Below are 21,144 nucleotides of genomic sequence, written 5' to 3' on the forward strand. Positions count from 1 at the left end.
CCCTGTTTTTATTCAACTCAACATTTATATTGATGAACTTTTATGAAAAATGATCGTCATTTATCAAAACAAATTCAATTGGTAATTAGCTCAAAGTCAAGAGCTGACCCTTTTCTTGATCACTTTTTGACCACTTTTGAAACACTTTGTGCATCACTCAATTTTTAGCCTTTTATTCATTTACGGAAGTTTGCGTTAAAAAGTTGATCAATTTTTGTTAACAAATGATGAGGTGATTGTCTTATCGGGTACGCTCATGTTAACCACTGAACTCATCAACATTAAGAAGAGGAAAATGATTGTTGATTGATGTTAACTCCACAGGTTTTTATTATATAATATATTTATTATTGATTGATGCTGAAAATTGTTTGAAGCTTATTACAGTGATGATGATTATTATGATGATAATGGTTGAAGATGGTGGAAGATGAAGGATGAATTGAATGAGCGCAATTTGGGAGGTTGATCTTTGTGTTGTGCCAATTAAATGGGTTGTAATTTATTTAACCATTAAATGATGATAATGCCAAGTGACTGTTAAAAGCCCTTTTTAAATGGAAAGGTATTTTCCAGTTTCATGATAATAACCATGATAATCATTATGATAATAATAATACCAGTGATAGTCGTGATGATGATGTCACTATTGATTCATTTTAATTGTCAACTAAAAGTTAAAGGTGTTTGTTCAATCAGTTGATGAATAATTCAAAATGGACTGGTTAACAGCAAAAAGGCGCTCACATAGCTTCAAGGCTTTGACTGGTTCAGTCGATTAAAAGTGATTAAAAAGTTAAGTAAAGTTGAGACTCATCATCCGACTATTTTGCATTACTACTGTGACTTGATCATAGTTGAGCTTTTAGCTTACAAGCCAAGGATAGTAACATTATCCTAACCTAACCCTACCTAACCTAACCTTCATCGTCATCCATAAGCTGAAAGGCTTTTGCTTATCTTGCTGAGTAAAAGTTGAAAAATGAACTATGGATAGCAAGACTATCCTAACCTAACCTTACCTAACCTTTTTTGTCATTCCGATTTCGGTGACAAGAAATCGTTGCGTTTAAACTTTGAGTCAAAGGTTAAGTTTCAATCGCAACTTAAAACATGATTCAAGAGTTAAACTTTTGTCTTGACTCGGCATCTGCCAAGTTTTACAAGTTTCCTGGTATTCAGTTTTGCATTATTATTGTGACGAGAAATTGTTACTTTGTTTTAAAATTGAAGACATTTTTTGGTTTAATGAACCTTTTCTGGTTCAATTTTGGGTTAAACTTTTTGTTGATGTTACAAATGCAAAATTTCATTCCATTAATGAGTTGTTTTTTTTCATGAAGAGGAAGATGAGATTTGTTGGGTGAAGAGAAAGAAGAAAAATTAACGATAAAACCTGGATGATGATGCATTAAGAGGACATTATTATTAAAGTGAAATGATGAAAAAAGGAGATTTTTTGTTCTTTTCATGTGAAATGTTTCTTATTTTTTGGCTGTTTTTTTCTGTTTGTTTACCATCAAAATGTAAGTAAATGGCTTCATTTGGAATCACTCATAATCATAATCATAATCATGATGATTATTATTTGATGCTCACTCCTCTCTTTGCCTTCCTCTTTTTACGACTTCAATCAAATTCCGGATTTGAAGGCAGAAGAAGAAGAAGAAGAAGGAAAAAAAGTAAATGAACAAAAATGTAAGAAAAGAGAGAAAAGAAAATTGAAAGAATTCAGTGTAAATATAATGGAATAAAATTCATCTCTATTGATTCAAGAAGATGGTGAACACACACAGAAGGCAAAGAAACTGAGAAATGAATTTGAGTACATGATGATGATAATGATGATGAGAATGAAAAGAAGCAAATTTATTTCTGGTCAACAATTTTTTCGTTCAATTCTGGAGAAGAGATTATTCAAGAAGTTGAAACAAATTGGTTGAAAGAACATTTCTTTATTTATTTTCTTGTTCGCATTTTCGACCTCTTCTCACATCTTTCCTCATCATTTTCATCATCATCTTCATTCAATACTCCACAGTTTTCAGTTGATTTTCCAATCTTTTCTCTTCCTTTTTTTCTTCTTCTTTTCTTCCTTTTCTCTTTACATTTTCTCGTTTCATTTGGATTTACTTTGACGGTTCAATGGTTTCCTAGGGACATTCATGGGACATTCAATTCAATTCTGAATTTAATGAGCTTCTTTTCACCTTTGATGGTCACTATTTTTCAATACAATTTAACCTTTCTTTATTAGACTTTTTTTTTATTCCCAAACTCACAAGTTTTTGTCAAACAATGTTGCCTTTTAAATGTTATTTAATGTTTGCTTTTTGTCGTCGTTTAAGCATCATTTTTGGTTGCAAAAACAAGCTTCAAGCTTTGATTTATTGATACTTTGAAACTCATTTGAATTTTGAAATTGAAATTTTGTTTGAATTCACTTGATACTTTCCTCAAGTTTGTCATGAAAAGTAAGAACCAAAGTGATGGTCAAGATAAAGTAGTCGACAGCAACTTTTTCTTTCATCTTAATTTGCTACTGAATTAGTGATTCTGAACACGATTCAGATGAATTCTAGCCTTAATCAAACATTAACATAATTTCTTTTTTATCATTATTATATGATTATTGTATGAATAATTTCCATTTATATTCTCACATGAGAATCTTTTTTTTCATTTATTTTCAGTGAAATAAATTGCCTAAAAACTCGGTGGAAATGATTGCATTAGAAGAAGTATTAATTTTGTGATATAAAAGCAGGGAAAAAAGAGAGATTCTAATGAATGATTTCGAATTGAATCTTGATTTGATGAATAATGATAAACATACATTTAGAAATATTTCAAAGTAAAATTAGTTTATAGCGATTAAATCAACCTTAATCAAGGCAATCATTTTTATCAATGCATTTGCATCCAATTAATTTGTTTCAATGTTAATGTAAAATTGAAAACCTGAAAGCATTTAAAGTTGGGAAAGTTAGTGAGGAAGTTGGACAAAAACAAAACTCTTGAATCATTGTTCTAAATGTATTTTTCATGTGACAACAGCGCTAGTAAGCTAGGATTAACAGCGTCAAGGTTAGTTGCGATTAAAAGTTAACCTTTGATTCATGGAGTTTAAACTCTTAAATCGACAATTGTGAACTTTTAATCACTTTTAATAAACCAAAATGATTGAATGACGAATGAGGTTAGGTAAGGTTAGGTTAGGATAGTGTTGCTATCCATAGCCTTGTAAGCTGAAAGCTCAACTATGATGAACCAGGAACAGAGAGATGAAAGGTTTGACTAAAAAGTTGAGTTAAAAAATGAAAATCTTTATCAAAATTATCTTCATTTTGATGATTACAAGACTAATGTTTGGTTTAATGAATAACGCCAAGATAACTTCTGTGATGAGGTGCAGAAAAAGGTAAATGAAGATAACTAATTAGCTCTTTTTTTACCTTCTCCATGTGATTGAAACAGCAAATGGCAACAATTTGCTGCGTCAGCTCTTCAATTGAGCAAAGTGAAGTGAAGTGCCAAGAAAAAGATGATAAAGATGAGAAAAGAAAAGGCGTTCAAATGAATGACCTTAATTTGTATCATTTTGTGTTGCTCTTTAATCTTACCTTGACTTTATTAACGTGTTCAAGCATCCCAGGTAATCTATCATATAATAATAATAATAATGGTAATGATAATAATAAACATACACATGAGCGTAAAGTGAAAGGTGAGTGTAACTATGAACAAGATTGCGGTTTTGTTGTACAAGATAATGATGATTAAGATGAAGAAGATGATATTGATGAGAAGGATGAAAATGATTGAAGTTCTGGTTCATCAGTAAACAGGTAACAAAAAGTAAGAGAAGCGAGAAAACAAAAATTTATAACAAAAAATGAGTAAATATCTAATCTATTCTAGAAGTAAGTTAATTTAAAAAAATAATAATAACCAGTAGCAATGTTATTCGCTACTGAACCTGATGTTATGATTAATTACTTGAAAATCAGATTTAACATGAGAAATGCTGATGATGAGGTTGATACTGAAGATGATGATGATGATTGAGTGGTAAAAGGTAAAAAAGATGAAAAACTTTTGCTTTCGCCATTTTCATGCAGTCTTTCAATTTATTATTCAGTTAATTTGTAACTTAATAGATGGCACAGTTTCAACTCTTTAAGACGATAATGTTTGCTTAAGATGCTAATTATCATGATAATGTTCATCATGATACCTGATCATCAAGCTAACATCAGAAAATCATCTCGCCATTCTCGGATAAAAAGCTATTAGAAAAAGAAAAGGCTACGATTTTTACGATTTCAAAGTTCGTCAAGATTGAACACTTGGACAATCGGATAAGAAGCTAATTCAGAAACAACGAAAATCACAACATGAATGGAACATTAATGAAATTTAGAATAATTTCCATTCGAAATAAGAGTTCATCTGCATTCTCTGCATGATCATCTTCATGGTGAATGATCTCAATGTTATGCAATTGCAATGAAGCTGAAAAACAGAAAAAACTTTTTGCTAAAAATGTTCAGATTTTGATGAAAACATTTGTAAACCTTTGCTTTGAAACTTTCATTCAAGACAATTTTTAGACGATTTTTAATCTAACTTTTTACTCTTCTCCCAATTAGGTTGACGACAATTGGATCATTTTATATGCAGTCTGGAGCCAACTCGGTGAGTAAAGAAATTTTAATTTTCGATAAAGTTCAGTTTCTATTCAAATATATTCAATCAAATTGGTCAAGTAACAGAAGCAACGTTTAGAGTTTACTTGAAACTTGAAACTTGTTTAAACCATAAAACACTTTTCGATATGCAAAGTTGTGCGAAAATGTTTCATTGGTTTCTGCTAATCAATGCAAATTTATTGTTAACATGTTTAGTTAATTGCAATAAACTCGCCTTGTTCACAATTAACAAGGTCAAACAAATTAATTACAAATAATTTGGTGCAAAATTGTTTCTAATGATAATGTTTGAAGGAAAACCTCTCATTAAAGTGAGCGACTAAAAATGATGATAACCATTGCTACTGATTCATTTAATTAAAATTCACTCAACGCTCCTTCATTATTTACTGATTAATGAATATTCAAGCAACATTAACATCATCAATTGAGGTGCACATTAGAGTAAACAAATTAAAATACAAATTGAATAATTTTCCTTTAGCCAAATGATGGAAAAACATGAAATACCAGAATCAAGAAAAACGATATTGAGCTCATGAAAATGAATTTCCGTATTTATTGATAAATGCTCATTGAATGGCGAGCAGAAAAAGAAGCAAGAAAAAAGGTTGAGAAACAAAGTGGTTACCGTTTAGCTTGATATTTATTTTTGCTTCTGATATCGTATTAAGATAATTATAATGATTAACATTTGTTTAACCAAAGCCTCAAGGTAAATCAAGTGGGCTGGCCAGTGATTACACTTTGATTATTGTTGCGATTATGTATTCACCAAGAAGATGGGAAACATGGTGCAAGAAGGGCGAAAAGGTTGAACAGCAAAAAAAGTAGAAGAAGAAAAAAATCGAAGAAAAACTTCTTTTCTCACATTTCAAAATTTCAATTTACCTTTTTTCCACCTTGGACATTATTCAATTTGAACTCATCATGATCATCACCAGATAAACTAATAAAGATACATTTTCATCTTGAGAAGCATTTGATTCAATTTTAATGCTTTTTTCTTGTTTCTTGTTTCCATTGATTCATGACGATTTCAACTCACATGATTGTGAATGAAGTTTCAAAGATTATCAATTGAAACTTTGTAAAGGTAAGAAGCAAAAAAGTTACTTGGCAAGGCAATTACAGAAGGCAAGAGGATGAAGATGACTATTTATATGCATAATATTAATGAGTGTTGAGATACCTTTTTGACTCCCATTTTGCAGGGAAAAGATAAATTGATTTGCAATTGAAAGTAAATTCAGGAATCATGATTATGATGAGAGGGAGGAGGTCGGAAGATGCAGATGCATATCTAGATGCGTAATTTATGTTTGCCTGGGCAACATTTTTCTCCATGAAACTGGAAACTCAGATAATGAAGAGAAACTTTTGCTGTTCTTTTAAATTATCGCATCGCTTGAAAATTAATCACATTTTTTCTGCGTCAAGCAACAAAAATCTTTCCACCCAGGGTCATTTGATAATGAATGCCAACATGTTTAGAGTGACTTGTAATCTTGCATAAAGCGATTTGTTTTATTGCATAAATTTTGGCTTCACCAAAAACGTTCATTCAAAACTTTCACTGACGAAAAGAAAAATTTGCTTTTTTCACTCTTTTCTTTTCTCATTTTCACCATTTTTTGCTTCAGCCCTTGAGGGTTGAATAAATAATTGATTATTTTTTGCTGTTGCTTATAAGATGATCAAGATGATTATGAGAATGAAAATGATGGTGAATGATCATAAATAATGGACCACATTGGAATCAATGAGCAAAAAATTTGTGGATAAAAAGTAATTACCTGAAGTTCCAAATTTTTTTTCTCTTCTTCTGATCAACTTTTCTCTCTTGGACATCTTTCTCATCATCATTATCAATATCATCGATTATAATATTGTTGCCTGTTGTAGACACTTTTTAGTTAAAGAGAGGAAAAGAAAGGCAAAAAAATGATCTACTTTGTCCACAAACTTCCGACCTTCTTAAATCGATATATCATCATCTTTATCATTGGATATTATTTTCTTGCTCCACTTTTTTTTTCGTCGATACTTTTTGCCTTACTTTTGCATTTGGCCTTTCATTACTTTTCATTCACATCATCATCAGCATCACCATCATAATGTAATAGATCACACTTGATACATGATCTACAACATTTTTATAAATAGTTATCAAGTAATTGTTTGTGAATCAGGCAGAAAATTGTTCACCATGAACAAGGAGAAGATGAAGATGAAGGAACCATTTTGAGGATGAAGATGATGATGGAAGAAGAATGAACAGGATAACATGAGGATAAGTAATGATAATCCGCTTGTTTTGGAACAGAAAAAGTGTGTAACCTTTATTTCGCTTCTTTCGCTATTCTTTTCTCTCTCTCTTTTACTCAATATAATCAGTAAATTTACCTAAAATGTTATTCTTTTATTTTTTTACTATTTTTATGGAGAAATAACATGTCATTTAACATTGTAGGTTATCCTTTTGGTAAATATCATGGTAATCTTATTCATCCAAACAAACAAACTTTGGATTACGATTGAAAGATTAGATAAAAACAATTTTTCAACTTTTACACTCAATAACAACATTTATACTTTAAATGCCCTTTAATGATTCAACAGATAATCTTTTGTTTTCACCTTAAAAGTCATTAATTAATAGTTGCTATCACGTCATTTTGCATTATTGTGACAAAAAAGTTTATACTCGAAAGATTTTACTGTTCAAAACGGTTAGAGTGTAAAAACACTGATAAGGGTGATTTGCTTTAAGCTTGAAGCAACTTTCCTTTGTCTTCGGACGAAAGTTTCGTGCCACTGTTGGGTCGAGCAGTCACATGTCACATTTGTCCGAACCTTTGGTTCCTCTCGTACTAAGCAGGATTTCTTTTGCAACGACAAGTCATCAGTAGGGTAAAACTAGCTTGTCTTATGACGGTTTGAATCCAGTTCACGTTTCCTATTAGTTGGTGAACAATCTCGACTGGTTTAAAATAAAAATCCCGTTTATTTTTTGTCGTTTTGGTCGGCAAGCTTAAATAGTATGCATCAGAAATGAAATTTGAAAAAAGTTCTGCTCATGCTAACTGCTTGGAAATGCCATTGTTTCATTTCTCATCTTCTGCAACGAAGTGACTGGATTCTCTTCAATTAAAATTCTAACCTAACCTGACCTGACCTAATCAATTTCGAATTTGAAAATTCTATACTAATCAGGATTGATCATTATGCTGCTTTAAGCGACTATGCAATCTATAAGTTAATTAACTTGTGAAGTTTCGCTTATTTTTTCAATTTTGCACACTTTTTGTGACTAGCAAAAAGGCTCAAAATTTCACCAACAACCGATACTGTTTCATTTATCGCCAATTAATCATTTGTTTGATAACTGATCTGACTGATTTGATTCTGATAAAAATTTCATTTTTTTATTGCAGCTAATTTCAGTTTAATGCTCGACCAGGTACAGCAAAATATCGCTTGAAAAAACTAAAGTTTCACAACGCAATTTCAATCTTTTTTCTTGTTTCTTCTCTGTCACGCTAACAAGTATTTTCAACACTCGTCAAGTGATTGATGGGTTGATAAGTGCCAATAACCTTGAGTTGAAAGTTGAACCAAAAGGCCTGATAAGTTGTATATCAATAATCAAGTGTGCGTTATCAAATATCAATATTGTTGCAATAATAATGTTCAATATTAAACTGTAAACTACTAAAACAAACATAGCATAAGTGGTTAACATGGATAATGATAGTATAATAATGATTGTAATAATAGTAATAGTATTAGTAATAGTAATAATAGGCGAAGCAGCAGAATATAAATATGAGAAAACAAAGACGGAAACATTATTCAAGATTGAACTCGATAAGCAGAGATGAGAAGCAAATGAAACTGATACATTGAAGATTGTTTATCCTGAAGATGTTAGCATTCAATTCAAATTGAACACAAATTGAATTTTGCGTCTTTTGTCTTCTAAATGTTACAATCGATATTTGAACTTTTCCCATTCAACTAAATGAAAAGGTCATTATCGAGGGACAATAACAAGAGCGATAATAACTAGGCTAATAATAATATTAGAACCATTATTCTTAATTAATAGCTTTATTCTCAACGTAATAAACTCGCCTCTCTTCTCGTGCTTATTAATGGCCAAAATGGTGAATAAAGATAATCATTTATATGGAAAAATCTTTAGAGCCAAGTGTGACTTGCAGGGTAAGAAGGACTCATAAAGTGTTCATATTGCATGTTGAACAGGGAAGACCAAGAATGATCATGTAAAGCAAGGAGCAACAAGAGGAAGCCAAGGAAGCCAAAAGGATTGCTCTGTTGAGCTTATCTACAGGGTTATTCAGCTACTTAGTAAGATGTTGAACGCCAATAACTTTGCAACCAGACTTGCTATTGGTCTGAGATTATCGAAGTTTGAAAATTGCATGAAAAGATTTTTTCTTTTTGTTCTTGAGCGATAAATTTCGTGTGCTTGTTGACCAGTGTAAATGCAACTCGTTAAAAGTCCATAATTTTTGGTCAATTTTTCAATTGCAGTTAAGAAGCGCAATCAAACTTTGACATTTATCCAGACTTGGTGAGGCTCGAAAAGGCGAGTAAAGATTTATTGCTCGAAAAATATTAGTTGCTTCAAGTTATGAAAATATATTAGATAATAAGAATGTTTGTTTGTTGTTGTTATTAATATTTTGAATGGACCCTAAGAATTATTAATAAAAAGAATATATTCAAAGAATATATTTCTTTTTTTCCCTCTCTCTTGCTCTCTCTCTCAAATACACTGACCATTAAGAGATAAAAGTGAGACAATGATATTGTCATTTGTGATGAGAGTAACGGTCAATGGTCAGTGGTCATCTACCCTTGGAGATGAAGATGGTGGTGATGCTTCTAAAAAGTGAATGTTCATTTTCTTCTCACATTTTTTTTCTTCTTTTATTCTCTTCTATTCTCTGCAATCATTTCACCCATAATGGGTTACCATTCATAAACATTATTATTTACTTTTCATTTTGTCTCGACATATTCAGATGGTCAACAGAAAAATGGCCATTTTTCTCGACTTTCATTTCCATCATTTCTTTCAAGTCCAGCGAACTGTCGATTAAACATTTTTATGATTATCTTTCAAAAATCCATCAATTGACTTTATTCATTTTGTTTATGCAAATGTTGCTCTTTTTGAATCGCATTTGCATTTGAAAATTCAAAACATTTTGAGATTCGACGAAATTTTCAATCGATTTTCAAGATTGTCTTTTTCAAACTGAACTTTTGTGACAAGAATTGATTGGCTAAAGTTGGGTGAAAACATGAAGTAACTCAATTTCGTTTCAAGACGAGCATTCACCTTTCATCAAGTATAACACATGATGATGCTAATAACAAAAAAATAAACTCGTCAGTTGAAGAGGTTGGAATGGTTTTGACAGTGAAAAAGATAAATATTGATAAATTGTCGATCCGTTGAAAGAGGCCGAGTAAGGATGAAAACAAATGATAAACTCATCAAAAATTGTTCAGTTGAAGTTGATTAAAATGCAAAAAAACAATCGAAAAGTGTAAAGTTGATTTTTAAGAGAAGAGTCAAAATATCAATTTCCATGTAACATGCCTTTTAAACCAAAGTCGACTTTTCCATGTTGATCATGTTCATCATTCTGATCATACTTGCTGCCTCTAAAAGAGTCGCCCTTAAGCACACACATGAGAGAAATGAAATGTTGTATATTCAGTTTACCCTAAAGGAATAACCTTTGAAAGAGTCTTTTCTTCTCTTCTCCTGTTAACATCTTTCTTTACTCATCATCATCATCATCTTTTATCATCTCATTTAATAAACGCATGTTTTGTTATCTTTCAAAAGAGGAAAAGAAATGAGAAAAAACAAGAGAAGAAGAAGAAAAAAATGTTCCAAAGAAAAAGCTGGACAAGCGATGATTTCTGAACCTTTTAAAATATATTACATGAGTTGGCAGCGAATAAATTTCATTTCATTCAGAACAATTCCCAAAGGTCCATCTATTAGTGTCCACTTAGACTGCAATTGCAACCCAAAAACTGGAATTTTTCTTTTTCTCTCTGAAACAAAATTCATAATCGAAAGTAAAATTTGAAAATTAAATGTTGTTAATAAGTAAATGTCAACTGATAATCACTGTCATGTTCAACTGAGAGATGAATGAGTGAACAAAAGTGGACAACAAATTGTCTCTTATTGAAAGAGTATCAAATATTAAGTGTCCATCAGTGACAATGATGATGATGGAGATAAAAAAGTGACCAACAAAAAAATATTAAACTGACCTTTAATTCCCTTCTTTTCTTTACATTTGCCTCTTCAGATGATATCTTGATGATGAACTTTTTTCATACCAAAAGCACAATATCTTTACAAGACTAAAGATGAAAAGTTTCATTTTTCTTCCTCTTCTTCTTCCTCCTTCGCATAACATTTTACTCTTCATTTCTTATTATTTTTGGGTTCAGCTTCAATCACTGCTTACCTATCTCATGATGATGATCATCATCATTTTATTTGCTTCAATATCAAGACCAAAGTGAAGTTGTTTTAATATATAAATGAAAGCAAAATAATTTGAGATTTACTTTTCTCTCTTTACTGTCATGCTTTCTGTCTGTTTTACTGTCGTCCATTTGCCGTCCATCTTTCTCCTCCTTCTCATCATCATCATCTTTTGCTTTTTTCAACTAACACAGAGTAACATATATATTTATACATTTCTCAAATAATAAGAGATACTTTTTCATACTAAAAATCCATCGAACCGTTCAAAATTTACCAAACTCTCTTCATCATAAGGACATTTTCAAGGCAAAAAGATGAAGATGATGATGACAAAACTTGTCCAATGTCCATTTCTTTAGTTTTTTTTCTCCTTCTTTCTTTTTCTATTCATTCCACTTAGTTTCCATTATCTTTACTTTTCATCCTCATCTTCATCTGACTACATCACTTGATATACTCTGTCCAAAACTGGACAATGCCAGTCATTTTTTTTCTCTCTCTCTCTCCTTCTCTTTCTTGACCTGAGTAAAGAAAATCATTTCTTCAAGATTGAACCTCTTTTAAAGAGAGTTAGGTGAAAATGTTAGAATGAAAATGATAAAGAAGCAGGAAAATGGGAGAAGAATATTAAATATTAATAAAAGATTATTTGGTCAAGATTGTTGATTTATGCCGTTTTCATGAAAAGTTATTTCTTTAAACATGTCAATGTTGAATGAAAAATGTTGCAATTAAATATTTAAAGTTAACCTAAAAATGCTTTTTTCAATCGAAGTAGCAGTGAAATGTCCTCTTCTGGTTCAACATGTCCATACTGGTCCAAGCTTGCAAAGCTGGCTCAAACTTTTTGACACAAATTTTACCATCTTTCAATGGTCTTAATTAGTGAATGCAAGAGTCCAGTTTTTACAATAATATTCACGTCCATTAGATATCGACTATTGAGAGATAAGAAAATTTCGAGTTATTCAGATTGAATTTGTATGTGAATTGAAAACTTTTAGGCTTTTTTACATAAATGTCAATATTTTCAGCTGTAGGTCATAAGCGCATGACAATTAAATTTACAGTTCAGATCAAATATTTAGTTTGAAATGCAATCTTGAAAAATTTCTTATCAATTTCAATCGACATAGATAATACATATTTATTCAGATTCAACTCTGAATCAAATTGGTAATGTGCAAGCGAAAAGTTTATTAGAGTAAACTTTACTCATCCTCAAAAGTCATTGAAATAACCCGATGATACATTTTAAACTCACTTTTGACTCTGAGTCTATCCTAACCTAAGCTAACCTAACCTTCAATTTTATATCTAATGCCTTGTATGGCATAACAAATGAAAGCAAATTTTCCTTATAGGATTTGTTTGAAGTTTAAAATTTTAAAATTCAAACCAAATAGTTGAAAATTTGTTTATAATGGAGTCTTTTATTGGCTGGTGCAAGAGTAACTTTAAAATGATGAGAGGAAGGATGAGGATGAAAACAGTCAATAACTGTTCACGCAGGGTTTACAAGTAAAGTGATGCATTTATTATGTTAAACAATTTTTTACTTTTTTTTATTTTCGCAACAATTTTTTTAAACCAATCTTGAATGAATACTCTTTTTTTATCCTGTAAAATGTATTTTTTAACTCTGATTTTTTATGCCCGCAAAGCCCTTTGATACTGCACACACACAGCATCAACATTAAAACTATTTATCCTCTCAGCATCAGCTTTATCCTTTTATACATCACTTCATCATCATTCACTCTTCCTCTTGTCGCAAAATGGTTGAGTAAAAAATGTTAACCAGTAAAAAATTGTCTCTTATTTTACTCTTTCTTTTTACGGTTCCTCCTTCCACTCCTTCATCTCCATCATCATTATCATCATCATCAACATCCAATTTCTATTCCATTTTAGATTTTATTCTTTTCTCTCTCCTCCTTCTCATCCTATTTTCTTATCCAATCACTATATCCATAGGTCTGCATCTTTAACTTTTGTATCAACATGATGATGATGTTGATGATGATAGAAGGGATAACTTTAAAAAAAACGTAAAATTCAAGCCTATAAAGTATTCGCTCAACTTCAACTTGAAACATTCCATTTACCTTTTCTGCGCCATTTTTCTGATGAAGATGGAGAGAAGTCAAAATAAGTGTTAATTTATCATCATCATCATCATCACTTATATCATCACTTTTAATGTTGAGAGAAACGTTTAAACTCTATTTTTCTGGTTCAATTTTTGGTTTTGCCGATCATCAAGTCTTTGTCTTCAGATTCACTCATCGACACTTGTCTTGATGCCTTTAGGGTTAAACTTGAAACTTAAATTACATTTGCTTTTTGTTTCAACTTTTGTTTGCTTTTTGCTTTCAAAACACTTTTCATGTCAAAATCAATGAAAATATCTCAAATTTAAATGAGAAAAAAGAAGGAAATTAAACATTTCCATTGGTCAACTTGGTCAGGCAAGTTTCATCAATAGTAATGAGCAAGTTAACAATTTGAGCATGAACTGTTTGCTGTGTTAAAAATCAATCTAAAATCGATAAAAAACAGGAGAGAAAAGAAGATGAAGATAAAGATGGAGATGAGTAAAAGATGATGAAGAGCAAAGATGAGAGTGAAAAAAAGGAAAAAAACTTCAAACAGAATTAACTGTGAATGAATGACAAAAGATTGTCGGGAAAATGTTAGTAAAATGAGAAACAAGAAGAGGGAAAAAGAAGAGAGAATGGACTGTCCATTTGGGTCTAAAATTTGGCAACTGATAACGGTAACTGACAGGGAGAGGCAAAGGTCTCGAAATGAATGGCAAATGTTGCCTCTTTGCTGATCCATTTCGAGTACAATTTTATAATTAACCTTGGACAGTCGAAGGAAAAAAGGACAATTTCTGTTCTAATTTTAATCTTTCATCAGCAACTATTTCATTCCCTGTCCAAGACTTGATGCAATCATCAAATTTGAGAGAAAAAAAAGAAAATCGAGTTTCTATGGTTACATCGTTTTTTGCCATCTTGTTTAATAAAATCAGTTGGCCATAGTTTAATGCTCTATTTACATAAGCGTCAAATATTGTCCTCAATGTCCACAAATGGGCAGACAAAAAAATGTCATTTTTCTTTTACTGTTTTCTCTCTTCCTTTCTGAACCATTTTTTATTGCACTTTTCATTGAGACTAATCAATGGTCCAACATCTTAAATTTAACATTACCTTTGCTCATTGAATCTGCCAATGGTTCACTTGCTTCATCATTTCACCTTACATCTGAATCTACACGGAATGAACCTCTTTAAACTTGCATGAGGATTCAGTGATTTTTTTCCTTCTTCTTCTTCTTCTTTTTGTTCTGCTTCACTGAGAGAAACAAATGAGCATAATGTTGAAAGAAAATCTGTAAATGGTGAAAAAAAGGAAAATTTGGCTTTTCTTTTTCAATAAACAATAAAATGACACACAGTGATAATGTTTACTCCCAGTTGCACTTTTATTTAAAGTTTAAAGTTGGACATTGGTCATGGTTGAATGTTGCACTTTTTCGTGTTTTAAATTTGCAACTTGACAATGAGATGAAACAAGGAAAAGGCAAGGAAAATATGTTAACATATGATATTCCAAGTGCTCAGGGAATGTTTACAGAATTTGACAGTTTCCATCTTGAATTTGAGTCTATTTATTTACAATTGTATAGAAAGATTACAATTTGTGCAATGATAAAGAAGATGATGATGATGAAGAAGAAGATGATGAAGCCGATGTGCTTAGCATTGCAATTGCAATTTTATTTATTTATCTTCTTCTTCTTCTTCTTCTTCTCATCAGTTTTACATTTTAGACCAAACTCTAAATGAGTAAAAGATGCGGATAAAAAGATGAAGAGAAATAAAGTTAAACATTATATAAAACACTTTACAGAAGGAAACCAAAAATCACTCATCAATTGGCGGCTACTCTGAAGTCCACTTATGACCCACATCCAAGGCCTGTTTCCTCCTCCTTCAACAACATTAACATCAAAAAAATATTTCTCTTTTTTTTCCTTAAAAAGTTATTCCTCGCCATTGAGTGAATCGAGTGTCCATCGTTTTTGGATAACAAAAAAACAACTTTTTTTTGGGAAAATCTTTTTTTCTCTCTTCTCTTCCTATTAAATTGCAAAGTAAAACCGGTAAATCACCAGCATTAATACTCATTAGACTGTTGCAGTTAAAGTAAGGTTTCGAAGAGTAAAATGTTCGAAGAGAGAAAAGGAAAAAATGACAAATTTTATAGAAATTTCATTCTCCTCCTTCTCATCTTTCTTCATCTTCGACTCATCATTCCATTGGAATAATGATAACTGCGCATTTTCCAATCAAATTTCAACTTCGAGTTATCATGAAAGTCGTTTTCCATTGTTATGCTAATTACCTTTTTTTGCGCAAAATTTTTCTTCTTTGGAACATTCAGAGTTTGGAAATTTGAAGCATTCCTGAAAATGGAATTGAATATTTGGAGAATTTAGTTTTTCGTTGAAAATTATCGCATCGATGAAAAATTGTATTCAATTTATCAACGAGTTTGGCTCAGATGATTTGCTCAGTTGAAAGGGAAAACAAAAGTTGTCATGGAAATGAATGGTGAAAAAGGCAAGAATAGCAAAGATGAAAAGAATGTTTTTTTTCTGAACAATTTTCTCAACCTTTTTTTTATCATCCAAACTTTTGCATCCACATTGTGTAGAGAGAAAAGAAGTCGAAAAGAGAAAAAAGAAAATCAAGATTAAATTTCATCTTATTTTCTTGTTCTGCTTCTGAGTAATGCAATTTATTCCCATTTCAATTTCAAGTCTAATGGATTTTTTAGCTTCAAAGAAAAGATTGAAAAGGAAAAGAAGAAGAAAAAGGCATTTATTTTTCAGATTTTCTCATTTTCTCTTTCGCCCTTCATGGTGAAAACATTTCCATCATGTTGAACCTTGCAATTATCATTGAGGAACAAGATTCAACGGAAAAGGTCAAATATGTTGATTTCAAGTGGAAAACTCGAAAATGCAAAGATCATTCATAACAATATGTCAATATTGTGTGATACTGTCATGACATGTAAACGGATCAGAATTGTTGCAGTCTTGCGTTTCCCTTCGAGTCTCTTTGATCAGAGGAGAGCAGAAAATCAATTTTATAATAACCTTTAAAACGCCTCTTTTGCACGCATTTTGCGCCTTCACTTACGCTTGACTTTTGGATAATAATAAGTTTAAAGTTTTCACTTTATTTTGTCTTGAGATACTTTCCAACTACAGCTTACAAGTAAAGAGAGGAAAAGAAAGGAAAACCTAAAATTATTGTTAACGCCATTTTTAAGCTTTTAACAATGATTATGATGAGCAAATTTTTAAGGGATCAATTGGCACGTGATGCGCTACTGACACGCATCATCTTTAAATCATCTTCACATCATCTTTACATCATCATCTTTATGCTTTGCTCAAAAAGAAACAAGCAAAAGGAAAACATTTTTTCTCTCTCTTTTCTCACTTGCTTTGTTATTTTCCTATTCGAATATCATTTTTAACTTTACGATTCACTTTAAAACTCGGCCAATTGAAATTTGAAAAATCAATTTGTTTAATCGACAATTTTGTCACTCATTGTCATCCTCTTTACCACAATTTGCTTGTTGATTGATTGCAGTTCAATTGACGAGACAATATTTTTGATCTCAGATTAAGCGAGGTTATGCGCTGAATTTAAGCATATAATTCAGCGGAGGAAACGAAATCAAATGAGATTCCCTGAGTAACGGCGAGCGAAACCCGCTTTTCATTGTAAGGTGAAAAGCGATGCCGAGTAATGGTTAGTCTCGATTATTTCAACTAAATCTGCAAGTCCTTCTGAGTTTTACTTTAGTCCGATGCAAGTGCGCCAATAGTCTCTGCAGTTCTAATGTCGCTTTTGACTTTTCTTCGATGTTTCGATTCACAATCGAGACTTTTTTGGATGGCAAAGATTCAAAATTTTATGAGAAAACTTCGCCTTTTTTGGAAATTCAGTTTTTTCTTGCCACCTTTTTAGGATAAATGAGAAAACTTGAATTTTTTTGTGATTCTTGTAAGTTTTTTCCAGGTAAGTTGCTTTAGAAAAGGCATTTTACTCAAAATGTTTTTCACCCTTTTGTGACCTTTTCTTGAAACTTTTTGTTCTCAATGTTTCCCAATGTTTCCCGGTCACGTCAATCAAGTTAATTTGTTTGCTTTTTCCGTTAATTAAATGATAATCATTGTGTTTACATTTAATTAAGCTTGGACTAAGTGTTTGTTATTGATCAAAATGAAGTTAATAAAGTTGCGCTTGTTTTTTGCTCGTTTTGCACACATTTGAATGAGAAACATTTAATCATGTTTCAAAGTGTGTTTTCTCACTTGACTCCTCTTAATGATACAATTAACTTATCCATCAATGTCCAACTCGGCCGAGAAGTAGCGTAAAGAGGAAAGATGAAGAAGAAGAAGAAAAAAACTATTACTAACAAATAAGGTGTAAAAGCTCAAGTAATAACAGTAAAGCAAAAGTCCAGCGAAAAAGTTGTATTACAGTAAAGAGAGAGAGAGAAGCAGCAAAAAAAGTAAGCCAAATGAGTGAGAAAGAAGGAAAAGACTAAAGTCCCAAAAATCAAGCCCAAAATGATTAAAGGTTGTTTCTTATTTAGTGATCTTGGTGATCCACTAATGAGGTGTCAAAGTATTTTTTGTGAAACATTCATTCACCTTCTTCTTCTTCTTCCTCATCTTCTTTTTGCTTGGCCAACACTCGTAAAGGTTATCACAACAAGATCCTTTAAATGTTTCAATATTGTGAGTCTATTAGTCAGTTAACTTGTAATAGTAATCTTTAGATGATGATGATGATGAACAAGTTACTTTTGTTGAAGTGAAAGGCCAAAAGTAAAGGTTCAAAGTAATCACCTAACAGCCTACAGAGACTATCTTATCCAACAAGTAATAACAGACTAACAGGGCAAAACAAAAAGGAGCACAAGAGGGTCAACACAGGGCAACACTCGAGTCTGGATAACCAGACAATTGGTGTCATTTGCGTAACAGTTAAACAGTCTCACTTCCTAACCTAACCAAACCTAACCTGACAAGAGCAAGATGAAGAGTTACAATTAGCCGTTGCAACTTGTAACTGTTACAAGAACAATCAATCTCAAGCTTCATTCAATCCCAGAAAATATTTTGATATTTAGCCACAGAATAAATAGAAACATTAACATTTCGAACCTCGATATTAACTTTTTTGTTCTTCTCGTTCACTTTCCATTCTTTCCTCTCTAATCAACTTTATCATCTTTTCTTCTTCTCTCTCATCTAAATTACACTGAATTAGGTGTTAAACAAGCTTATCCAAACTGATCATTAACCTTGCATCATTTAACTCTACTTCACCTATTGTTAATAGCAACACCTGATTGTCGACTTGAATTTGTTTTCCTTCTGCCAACATTAACATACTCATTGATTTTAACCCAAACAATTTAACCGTTTCTTTGCTTTCCCTTTACACTCAACGGTTCATTAAAGTATCAATAAAGATTATCCCATTTATAAATCATTTAATTGATTAATACAAGTTGACAGTAACAATAAGTAACAACAGTAAACTCTATCGACAAAAGGCCAAAAACCTTTGGATAAACTTTGCCATTTTTAGCTTTAAAGTAAATCCTCTAAATAAATGTCAACTTTAATATGCTATCGAGTTTGCACTGGAAAAGCAACTTTTAATAATTGATTCACTTTCGATTGGCAACAAATTTATTTTACATAAAATTTCAATAACTCTTCACTCCTCTTTGCCCTTTATCATCCTTTTCCTCCTCCTTTTTATCCTCCTCTTTATCCTCTAATACTTTGACAAACTCTTTAAAATTTTCATCAAACAAAATAAACTCGAACATGCGTTATTTGCTGTGAATATTGTTGAACAGCCAATAAAATTGAGAAAAGGTTTCAAATAAAAAACATTAAAATAACAGATTTCGACTTTTCGATTTTCCAAATTGATTCGCAAAAATTTTCGACCAAATTTGTTCGCTTATTTTTAGTCAATATATCGAAATGTTTTTCGTTTTTCGCAGTTTCAGTATTTCGTCCAAAACGCTAAAATTGCATCAAATTTTGAAAATTTTAAAAATCGCAATTTCGACTCTTCAACGAGTAGAGTCGAGCTGTTCTGAATGAAATGTTTCAAAATCCATCTTGAAAGTGCGCTATTCTTGACTCATAAGTGAATCTATTTCAAGATAATTTTCATTACTTTACAAATGAATTTCGAAATAATCGAACATTTTTCTTGCGAAAAGTCGACTTTTTAAAAGTCTTGCAAGGTTGAACATTAGAAGCATTTTGCCATTGCAATTGTTTCAATTTTTCAAATTAACTTGCTCTTTGCTGTGACAAATAACTTTCTAGGTAATAATTCAGATAAATTGTAAAGCATTTGTCGTTCAAAAATGATATTGAAGTAAAGAGAGAAGAAAATGTTAGGTAAAAGATATTATTTTAGCTTTTGTCCATTCTCAAATAACTGGTCATTCCAGGCAATGTTTCTCGAACCCAATATTGGAAAGGAAAAAAATTTGGATTCTTTTTTTTCTCTTTTTTTCTGGATCAAATTTTTCTTCATTACACAAGAGAAAAGTAAAAGTGGGCAAAGAAGGGAGGGAAAACTGATGAGAAAGTGAGACAAGGGATGATGATGATAACTAGGGATAAAAGCTGCATCAAAATGGATCTCATAAATTCACATCTTGCTGTGGTCAGCCATTTTAATTTTGATTACTAAAAAGTGTTGACTCGGACGTGATTAAATTTGCCTCTTCCTTCATCAGTTGATTAGCAAATGTAAACTTTTACCTAAAAATTTGCTCCATCAATTTGGTCAACTTTTACATGCAACTTCATCTTGGCCATTCTCATCAGGTTAAAAGTTGCTCGTAATCCGATTAAATCAGAACAATATATTTATAGTTGAACTCTTGAATATTTATCAATCCAGGAAAAGTGTAATGAATGAACATTGAAGATGAGGATGAATGATGATAAGGCGTGAGTGAATGATAGAGCTTTGATGATGTTGATGATGGAGGATTATTAGCCACTGAGTTACACACTTTAAGATATGTAAACAGTATGGTGTAAAAATGGATTTGTAAGAAGAAAAAGAAGAAGAAGAAAAAAGTTATTTTCTCTTTACTTTTTTGAGAGAAGCAAAAAATGGATGAAACCATTGAAAAAGGATTAACGATAATGATGATGCTCATCATCATAATGGATGAGCTTTGATCTTGTTTACATCATTCATATCATTGGCTGGAGAAATGGAATGAAAAAATCTTCTTTTTCTTTTCTTGCAAAAGTTTCAATATTTTGTTTCAATTTTACCATGCAAAGGGAATGAAAAGAAATTTATTTAAAGGGTTTAACCTGAATCAACCTGAAGCCGTTTACATAAATAATTGACTTTAAAAGCCACAAAATATCCATAAAGTATCGATTTAGAATCTTGGAAAAAAAAGTTTCAAGATGAAGGTAACTGTCAGGCATCTTTAGTGGTTTCAGTAACCAGAGATTATAACATTGAATTGGCAGGAAAAAGTAGAAACAACAAAAAAAGAAATTTCATTTTTTCTCTTTTCTCGCCACTTTTCACTTTTTACCTGTTTCTTTACCTTTCAGCCATTAATTTTTTCTTCAGGTAAAAAGATGTAAAGATGAGCTCGCAATGGAAATGCTTTCAATCTTCAACTTATCTTCTCACGCTTCCTTACTTGCTCTTTAGCTTATCATTTCAATCAATTTGGCTCAACATTTACCTTTTTTTTTAAT

The 21,144-nt window shown here is 31.4% G+C and overlaps 1 protein-coding gene across 4 annotated transcripts in view; it reads left to right on the forward strand.

The window, feature by feature from the left end:
* The window catches only part of LOC107362958 (uncharacterized), a 101,770-nt gene that overhangs the window by 35,392 nt on the left and 45,234 nt on the right, over positions 1-21,144 (forward strand). For all 4 annotated transcript variants that reach the window (XM_015930104.2, XM_089269593.1, XM_089269588.1 and 1 more), the window contains exon 3: positions 4,653-4,698. The gene's annotated coding sequence lies outside the window, so the exon portion shown is untranslated. The remainder of the gene's footprint in view (positions 1-4,652; positions 4,699-21,144) is intronic.

Source organism: Tetranychus urticae, chromosome 3 (genome assembly GCF_039701765.1).
Source record: "Tetranychus urticae isolate SD_2017Ah chromosome 3, NJAU_TeUrti_SD_1.0, whole genome shotgun sequence".
Taxonomy (NCBI): domain Eukaryota; kingdom Metazoa; phylum Arthropoda; class Arachnida; order Trombidiformes; family Tetranychidae; genus Tetranychus; species Tetranychus urticae.